This window comes from Drosophila sulfurigaster, chromosome 2L (assembly GCF_023558435.1).
Source record: "Drosophila sulfurigaster albostrigata strain 15112-1811.04 chromosome 2L, ASM2355843v2, whole genome shotgun sequence".
NCBI classification, from domain to species: Eukaryota; Metazoa; Arthropoda; class Insecta; order Diptera; family Drosophilidae; genus Drosophila; species Drosophila sulfurigaster.
In genome coordinates, this window is record NC_084881.1 from 9,243,213 (window position 1) to 9,253,865 (window position 10,653).

The following is a 10,653-nucleotide window of genomic DNA, read 5'->3' on the forward strand; positions in this document are numbered from 1 at the left end:
ATTTTATTATTCTTGTTATTTAATAAATGTTTGTTATTAATGTAGAAATAAAATTTTGCGTGCTTAAATTAATATTTGTGAGATTTTATTGGTATTATTGTTTTTCAATACGAAAAATATACCATATAGTGAAAAATATACCAGATTGTCAGCCAAAACAACTAAGACCCCAAGTAAGTATGCGTTTTTTCCCATACAAAAGTATTATATTATTTCTTTAATAACATCGTCAGTATTTGTCTGATCGCAACCAAATTTTTAGAAATCTTAAACTCTATAGCTATTATTGTATGTACCAAAAACCGTTCTAGCTTCAAAATTATGCTTGGTTTTCGACTTTATCGATATGCGGAGCGTGGTAACAATCTGAAACAAACTTGATCTGCCCACAAACATAACAAGTGCTGTCGACAATATTATATCGCTATCTCTTATAGTTTCTGAGATACAGGTGATCAAGAATATATATAGAGATATCTGAGATGCGTTCTTCTGCCTGTTACATACATTTCCTGGAGGCTTAAAGGCTTTATAATACTAATCTACCCTATGGGTAGCGGCTTTTACTGTGTTGAATAGAAATATTAATAAATCATAATGAAATATTTGCTTGTCATAGACAGAAATACTCAATTTAGTTGGAAATGTCTTACACTTGGCTAGTTTTTGATTTGGTTGAATTGCAACTTATTGGCAAAAGCCGTTGGCAATTGTTTGCTTAAGGAAATGCCACTTACCAACGGCCACTTCCGGTCAGCAATTCAAAAGTGGTCAGCGAGTGGATTGTTGTTGTCTCTCTCTCTTTCAGACTCCTTGTCTGCTGATAGCATTGCCAACATCAATGATAAATTATTATCAGTGAAATTGGCGACCTTTCTAATGGCATTGTGTGCGTGTGTGGGTGTGTTTGGGTGGAGGGAGTGCCCCATAATTGCCTGTTAATCAGCAAGAATACTTTCACTTTAACAGGCAAGCCACTCTGCGCGTGCTCTCTCTCTCTCTCTCTCGCCTTCGCTCTTTTTGACTTGCTCGCTCTCGGTTTGTTGTGGCTCTCGGTTAGCTCTCAGCAGCTGTCGCTGTCGCTCAGCTGTTGTGGGCGACATTGCCATTTGCCTGTTGTGTGCAAGCGTTGGCAATTTGCGCGCGCATTGCCCAACACTGAACTACACTGACACACGCACTCCGCGCGTTACACATACGCAACGTTGACCGTAGAGTAGCACCATCACCAGCACCAGCAGAAGTAGAAGCAGAAGCAGCAAAGCTCTTCTGTCTCTGCCTATGTCTCGACTCAGTTCGGTTGGCTGTTGGCTCGGGCCGAGTTTTTGCAAATTCAGTAGACAATCTTTCCTCATTTCGTTAACACACACAGACACGCAACAGCACAACAAACTGGCTTCAATTTCAAGCAACAAACTGTAACTCTAATAAAACCAAATTCCACAATAATAAGAATTATAATAATATCAAACATAAAATAAAAGCCAACATATTAATAATAGAATCAATTGCAAATCTAAATTAATTAAATTAAAATTAAGAATTATTCAAATTAATTGAATTAATTTGGTAGTGTTTAATGAGCTTACTGTGTGCATCTTTGTCTATCGGTCGTGAAATTAACAAACAAATAAAAATTCGAAAACGTATTGAACTAATTATTAACCATACAAATATCTGTTGTCCATGCAAAATGTTTCCTGCCGTGCGCGTCTTGTTGTTGTGCTTCTTCTTGCTCTGACTGTAGCTTCTAACGAAAGTACGTAAAAAAATGTATCTCTTATCAGCAAAGTTATGCGTAGCGTCTCGAATAAGCAGATAGAATGCTTTTAGTAAACAGCCAATTGAAGTGTTGCCCCATTGCATGTCTCGGCCCAGTTATGTTTTGCATCTTGGAATGGGCTTAGAGCCCCAAGCACCTCGTGTTTATATAGTTATTAGAGCCTCTGAATCCTCCATAAACAGACTGACAACGGAAATAATGATATTATAATTGTTGTGTACCATGTTCAATAACATGGGATGTCGAGTGAGAAACATGTCAATACAAACCCCAAACAATATATTAAATATTTTTCAACCATAAATCATACAGTAAACCTTTGCGTTTTATTTTTACATTGCAATATTTTTGTTTAATTCTATTTTGTAAGATATAAATAATTGTTTTGTTTGATTTAAAGCATAGCAAGATATTGTTTGCTTGATATCAGAGTTTAAAATACTTTACACACCCAAAAGTATGCTAAGTGTTAATTAGAAATCTGGAGAAGTTTCACTAGTCAAATTTCTGTTACAGCTGTAATATAATATTCGGCAAACAAAAGTGTATTTAAAGACTAAAGTAGTTTTTGCTTGCATCGTTTGTTTGTTGGTTATTTTTTTTGTGGTTTGTGGTTTTTCTTTGGTTTAATTCACATGCTATTTTTAATTAAATTAAATGTTCAGCTCATGTCCGGGCCAGGAATTTACGAATTTACGTTGCCTGCGTGTTCAAGTAGCGTGTAAAGTAATTTAGCAGGGCCAACAAAAGTTTCGTGGCTGTTTAATTTTTAGCGCAAAATAAATAAACAATCGCAAATGGCAAGAAGAGAAGAAAACGCCAAAAAGTCCTTCAAAATGAGCCAAGTTGATTTTCACTTGAGTTAGTTAAGCAGAAAAATAAGAAAAATAAAATGGAAACTTTGACTATGCCATTACTTTCGCTTTTTGCTGCCTCAGTTGCTTTGTTGTCGTTATTGTTGTTGCTGTTGTCTAAGTCAAGTGTAAAGGCAGAGCGTATATTCCACATAAGTATGTGTGAGTATATGCTTGTGCGTATGTACTCCGTCTATAGAATGTGTGTATGTGTGTGTGTGTGTGTGTGTCTGACACTCAGGTGTGTCTACTACACGTGCGCTTGACTGTGTGAGTGTGTGTGAGTTCGCCTGTCCTTCAACAATTTTGCAATTGTAAAACTTATGGAGGGTATATTATGTGTTCTTTCTTTCTTCTCAACTTAAGCATATAATCGGTTTTTATAGATGATCCAGTTTTCTCCACATATACAATAATGGACTTTAAATACGCTTAAACTGTAATCTAATATGCTGTGCCTTTTTGTACAAAATCTTCTTTGAATGTGTGGACAAGTCTCATTATCTTTGGCATCGTTGATTTTTATCATATTTATCATTCTCTAGAGTCGAATATTTCATTGAGAATTATCTTCTTGATTGATGTTGCATCGCGGAATAAATAGTTTTTTTGTTCCACTTCATGACGACTATTAAGTTGAAATCGCTTTTATTATATTAACCTCTTAAATTTCTATAGCCTTATCAAACTTCACTTTCATTTTTTTTTGCTATTTGATTTTCTTTTATTTTTGCTGGAAACCATTTATTTTACTTAAGCCCAATGCGAGAGAACATGTGGGTGGCCCATGTGTGAGTGTGTGTGTGTGTGGGTGTGAATGGGGGTGTGTATTGGTATGCGTGTGAGAGCGCCTTTTCTATAAGGTGAGCAGGCTGAGCCATAAAAACAGTGGTCCTCCTTTCTCTGGAGTCGTAAATTGTTCTTGTTGGTGCTGGCCGACTCGTTGTAATGAATATAAAACTGGTTTTTAACTGCCTGTATTTTTTTTTATGCATTGTGTTTGAGGGCAAACAAATATATACACATCGATACCCTTGTGTTGTAGATTTTACATTTTGTGCATTTCCTGGACTGGTGGACTTGGCCTAGACTTGAGCTTTAAGTGTTAGCCAAGCTTTTTGCACAACATGTATTGTGTTTCAACAAGAAACTTGTTGAGGCATTGACCAGGCAAACACTTCTGGCAACGAAAACAATGCACGGAATAAAGAAATGAAGAAATATTTAAGCTTTTTGGCATGCCATAAACAAGTATACAATTTTTAAGCACTTTCTTTGAGACCTGCAATGCTCAAAAAACATTTCGACATTTCACTTACAATTTCTTGCTCCAATTCCAGTTGGCAACTTTTCGTTTTTCCTTTTCTTTATTCTTTATTCTTTTTTTTTTTCGGTGTGTATGTGTGTGTGTGTGTCTGTGTGTGTGAATTTTTTTTTGCAAATTTTGCCATAGACTCACAAGCAACCAGTGTTTCCTGTGAGATAAGCAGCTTGCTGATGGGGCTGGTAGAATGGTGCAGCAGGCAACGCAGCTGCACGAGCTTGCGAAGCTTGTGGCGCTACCAAGGCAGTGAGGCAGTGTGGCAGTGTGGCAGTCAGGCTGGAGGTTGCTTTGGCTTCTAGCTTGGCCTGGCGGCACGTACGAAGCTAGATGATAATTTCGTTGAATATATACAAAGCAGTCTCGAATATATAACACACTTTCGTGATGGGGGGCGGAAGGCGTGCCATTGAGAGGGGAGTTGTACTGGCCTCGGTAGTGTTAAGTGTTGAGCTGCTATGCAAAATAGATTATAGCTTCGACTTTTGCAAGCCAAACTGAATTGCATTTCTTATAAGCACTGCACTAAGAAATACTGCAAATTTGCCAACTAAGCCAAGGCATTCTTCAGCTCTTTTTCAATGTATTCTCGATGGACAATCATGATGGAAGTTATCTATTCTTTTTTAGAGGGTGTTGTTAACTTGGCACAAAATGTAAATGATTTGTCTTTAACTTATTGATCGTGACGATAAGCGGTTTCTAACATATGCTATTCAATATTTTAATGTATTCTGATTCAGTTTATCAAAAGTTGGTTTATTCAACAGCTTTGACGACTTGCAAATTGTTGATATTATCATGTGTTTTCAAAACATAAAAATGATTTATTAATTCTAAATATAAGACTAAATATACATAAGTAATAGACGATGGTTGTTCCTTTGCGAATAATTGTATTTATCTGTAGTATTTATTGACTTTTGTAGTGCCAATTAGCTGTCAATTAGACAAACGAATTGATTGATGAACGCCAAGCTGAAGGAGTGCTCGAAGCTGTTCGTTTTCTGATTAGCACGATTAAGTTTGGTTTGGCCCTTTAATGGGACCTGGTCAATGCTAATGCGAGTGTTTATATTTATTTCAAAGTCGTCATCTTCATCATCGAGTATGTGGGTGTGAGCCACAGCCAAATCCATATGTGTGGCCTGGCCAACGCCTGACTGTCTCAGCAGAAACAAAAAACAGAAAGACGAAAACAAAAAACAAAAATTTCTAAGTAAATTCCTTGAAATCGGTTGAAACAAGGCGCCGCGTGCGTCTTGCCAACTTTTCAAAAGTTCAAGTTAAGTGCAGTAGCAGCAGCAACAACAACAATAACAACAACAACAACAACGACAACACAAATCTCAATAACAATAACAACAGCAAGAACAACATCAACAACTATGACTACACACTTTACTGCCAAGAGAGTTTTGTTGTTATAAACAAGCCCGAAAGCGAAGTCAACTCTCCCAACTGTCGCTCTTTGGATACGCTGCGCGCGCATTTGAACAAAGAGCCGAGTACAGGATACACGACACACTCTTCCCACAGGAGCTGAGACGCAGCTGCTCCACATCTGTCCTTAGTATATAAAACGCTGGCGAACGCGTCGCATGCCACAGGCAACAGCAACAGCGGCGGCAGTGGCAGTGGCAGTGGCAGTGGCAGTCGCAAAAGCAGCTGAAGCGAGAACTCGCAGCGCCAAATAGAAATATGCGACGACTGTAGTGAGAAGTGAAAGTTTTCAAGGTGGCCCGTTTCATGTGGCGTATGTGTAATATTCTCAACAGTTCTTTACGACTTTGAACGATTTTCAACTTTAATCAACTGCCATACACAAACTCTCTGATTGCTATATTACGCATTTCGGGCTTCATTTTCTGTAGGCTATTACAACTTTTATTGCTGCCTAATAAACATCAAAAGCATAATGAAAGTCTACGTTTTACTTTTAGAGACGATCCAGTGGCTAGATTCTAATAAAAAATGTTTTCAAACATACAAATTTTGGTCAACAATTTCCATTGAAAGTGTTGTCTTATAATTGCATAGAAGTGATATAAGAAGTTCGTGTCAATTGCTTTTCTCGATTCTTATAATTATTGTTATTCCTTTGTCTTTTTCGAGATGAGCCAGTGACTAATTTCCAACATAAAATGTTTTTAAACCTTCAAACTTGAGTCCGAAACAAACAAATATTTAGATCCCATAGCGCTTTTTACAGATAAGCTAATGACTAAAACAAAAATATTTGTAAACCTATAGATATATCCGAAAGTTGTATAATAGAAAATGTACAAATAAATGCTATTTAAAAAATCAACGAATGTCGACGAAAAGTATTTATAATGATATTTTTATAATTATATTTGTTATCTTTTGTTTATCGCATTGTATTCGGTTTTTGTTTCTGATCTTATCTAAAGCCAACTCAGGTGCTACTATTTCACATTATAAAGAATTTTTTTAACGGTTTTGTGTATTGTTTATAATCATGAAATCAAAGAAAAAACCTAGATGGCTTAGAAAGTTTATTGCCATAAAAGTCTAAAATTATGTTTAAACAATACTATGGTATTCATTAGCTTAAAAAATTTGTATGTTATTTGATACTCAATAATACATAAATGATATAAAGCTGTTATTAGTTTTTAAGTATAGCAATATCGCTTGGGGGTTTATAAGTTTTTAGTTTAGTTTGAATATACATAGTCTACATAAATATCGTGAAGAGATACATAAGAAATCATTGAGTTATTAGAAAATGAAATTTTTTGACGAGTTTTTTTAATGCTTTCAGAGCATCGTTTTATGTGAATTGTATGCAAATGATGCACATTGCAAGGCTAAAATGAAACAAAAAAACTGAAACTAAAAGCCGACACTGAAACTAGAACTATAACTTTGGAAGCCATTAAACCAACGACTTTGATAACAAACTTAAATAACTGCTAACGGCAATTGTGAAATTGTGGAAAGTGCAATCAAATAATTTTCTGCTGACATACAATAAACGTAGCGCCAAAGGTCAGTCAAGGAAAATGTGCATTAAAAATTGCGCCCACATTCAATTCGGGTGCAGCGACAGCAGCAGCAACAACAACAACAACGACAACAATAGTAACAACACAACAACAACAACACTTTAAACAACAACGACAACGTAAGCAAAGAGTCAGAAGAGAACGTTAGCCGGTTAGAATACCAATTCCAATTGCAATTGCCCAGAAAGTCAGCCAAAGGCGGCAAGTTATCGAGCTTAAAAATATTCATGTGTTGTTGCTATTTTATCATCATTATCATGTTGATCTAAACAAACAAATGAATGTAGTGAATCGAGTAACTAAATAATGTTTTAATACAACGTAAAACACTCGCTGACAACTGTAACACGCATCAGCAGGTAAATTCGATTTAATTGGTGTATTTTATGTACATAAATGATGTTGTTAATGTAAAGTAATAGGCTGAGTAAAAACAGCAATGTTGGATATCAGTATGTATAACAAACGTTTAATAATTCGATCATAATTGGTTTACGTATGAAGAAGGTTTCACTTTTCTATTTGTATTTTTATATTTATTTATAATTACATAAATTCTTTTGTAAATACAAATAAGGGATAAAATACTGAAATAAATATAATTTATTGATATAAATTTAACATTTTGGTAAACCTATTTTAGGTTACTGCATTACTGCAGGATATATTTTAACCGTGAACTGACATTGTTTACTCTCTTTTATTATTAGTCTGTTGGTATATTTAGTCTTTATTGAATGTGACATTTAGCTTTATTGAAATTAGTGTTAAATTGATTTATGCCACAATATGTTAACGTACTAACAATAACAACCACAACAACAACCACACAAAGCCACACAAAGAGAAGAGACATACAATATTACGCATACGCAACATTGTACTGTGCGTCTTGTTTGTTTGCCTGCTGATTACTCATACGACGCGTGGCACAGTTTAATGAAAATTGATTTTACAGCGTGACAAACAAAGCACAAAACATTACGCACACACTCACAGCCGCACTCCCACACCCTGAACACCTATGTATGCATACATACTCATACATACATACATATGTGTAGTAATTCATTGTTGTTGTCGTTCTCATTGCTGCTTTTCAATTCACATTGCTGACCTACATTTCCAATTTTTTGTTGCTATTGTTATTGTTCTTGTTGACGGTTGAGTGGGTGGACTGTGTTTTTTATCCTGTCGTCCAAGCGGTTTGAAAAAATTATGACACTTGGCTATAAATATTGTTGGCTTGCAAATGTGCTGTTTACCAGCAAATTAATTAGTCCAGAAGCCCGCAAAATTTACACCTGTCCAACCCAATCCTTGCAAGATTTTCTATTTATATTTCAATGGTATTTATGGCATTTGTCAAATGTCCTGTATGACAGAAATATTTCAATTATATTATTTGAAATGGTTATTTTTAAATTTTTTTAAATAGTGAAATACCTTTTAAATTTATATTAAAGAAATTTTTTTTTCAATTTATAAATTGTGAAAGATACATATCCCGTGTATCTGCCAGTCAAAAGAATATTTTTTCCACTGGTTTTTTAATGCCCATAACATCAATATTTTCATAGCGAGCCATCTGTGCAATGCAATAGCCGAGCTTATGCGTGTGAAGGATTTGTAAATGCAGAATTCGGTCCTCAAATACATTTATTTTTATATTATCGCACTTTATGGCCGCAGTAAATATATGCATTTTGAGAAAAGCCTTGTATAGGTTTTATCTTGAGTTTTAAAGCTCTTGCACATGCCTAATCTACATTCAAGATTTATATGCATATTTATATGTCGTGCAGATGGGGCTATTTATGTAAATCCAATTCAATCCATCGTAGTATGCAACCAAATCCGAAACGGGACTCGTCATAAATTTATTAAATATGTGAAAAAACGTGCATTAAAAGTAAAAAAATAAATAAAACACTCATATACACAAAAATCGATGGTAGATGGTCAATGGGCGTGTGTAAACACGCAAAATATAAGAGATATTCAGATACTCTAACTATTGATCTGAAAGTTTTAAGCTAACTTTTACTTCTGTAGATTAATGTTTACAATAATATTACTAAAGTGTTTGTTTCACAAGATTAAGTATTGTTAGCATTAATAATAATCTACAAATAATCAAAAATCTAAGTGCATCAATTTATTTTGTTATTTAATGTATTTTTCACTCTATGTTACAATTATTTCTCTTAATTACAATTATTTTTTAATGTTTCCAAAAATTCAATTTGTACTTCTTATGTCATCAAAGAATTTCACCTGTCTTTTTTGAATTGGCAAATTTAATAATAATTAAGTACATTATTTAAGTGATTATTCAAGTTTATTCTATATGGACACGGACCACTGTGCACGCGACTTTCAGGTTATACACAGACAGAGCATTCGGCTGAATATCATTTTAGCGTTGTATGCATAGATAAACCCTTTATTACCTTTTCGATGGCCACACAAAACACTCAGCTAAATATATTTGTTTGTTGTTGCTGTCATTGTTGTCAGAGTTGTTGTAAAACAAATCGGTTTGATGTTGATTTTGTGTTAGCAGCGCTTACGCATGCATTTACAATAAATTATATGGAATTGTCACTAATGTTGTGGCAAGGACAACAGAGAGTTTTGCCCCCATTGAGAATTATGTTAAGGTGCAGAGGTTATATTTAAGGGATTGCAATAAGGTTAAGAGATATAATTAAATAAATATTCACATATCTTTTATCAATATCTTCTATTTCTAGCCACGACGAAGTCGGCCATAAAATATAATTTTAATTATCCAACTCTGCTTATATGTGTATTAGTGGTAAATTACTTCAGTGTCTATCTTAATATCGTGTATAAATGTCTACGTGTGTGCTTTAAAATCAGATTTAACCTATTTTAATAGAAAAATATGCCATAAAGCAAAATCAAATTCGAGTTCGAGTGGTCAGTGTATATAAAGTGTGAAAGTGTGCTTTAATAACGATGGCACATTCAATATAAGCACCATGCTCTCTTTAATTTAACATGCAAACTAAACCAACAACTCTAATCGGCAGCCTCATCATAAAGGAGACATTCTCAATGTGAGTATATTAGACAATGATATCTTGTTGTAGTTAATTGTGGAAACTTTCAAACATTTTTCTCAAATTTTTATTGAAATCTTTCCCGTGTACATAGTATAAAAAAAAATGTAATATATTCCTAGCGTAATTTAAGTCCTGTAGAGGATATTTATCACGTATGCTTCATTGTTTAGCTAGTTGAATATAGCCATAAAATCTTTGTAATATTTATAGCAAATCTTTCCACCTTAGCGTCTAGATTCGCATTAAACCATCAAAAGGATTTTTGAAATTTTTAAAATTGCCATAGGTCAGATGCGGCATATTTATCATGTTTATGAAGCCATTCTGCAAAAATATTTACCAAATATCAATATTTAATGCCACGCAAATTGTCAAAATGTTAACATGCGAACATTTCTAAGGTAAAACAAACAAAAAGTTACCAACTCAAATCATAGACAGTCAACAGCTCTCTCTCCCATGTGTGCGCCTGTGTCTGTCCGTGTGTGTGTGTGGGTGTGTGGGTGTGTGGTGTGGGTGTGTGGGTGTGTGTTTTGTGTGTTTGTGTGTGTTCAACCGGCTAGTCATGCGT

General features: G+C 34.7%; 1 protein-coding gene across 2 annotated transcripts in view; it reads left to right on the forward strand.

Annotated features, from left to right (window-relative positions):
- The first annotated feature begins 1,362 nt into the window (after positions 1-1,362).
- LOC133850667 (mucin-5AC) overlaps positions 1,363-10,653 on the forward strand; it is a 99,491-nt gene continuing 90,200 nt past the window's right edge. Inside the window, exons 1-3 of one of the 2 annotated variants that reach the window (XM_062286810.1) lie at positions 1,363-1,759; positions 6,747-7,349; positions 9,747-10,076. The gene's annotated coding sequence lies outside the window, so the exon portion shown is untranslated. The remainder of the gene's footprint in view (positions 1,760-6,746; positions 7,350-9,746; positions 10,077-10,653) is intronic. The other variant, XM_062286811.1, reaches the window with a different exon arrangement.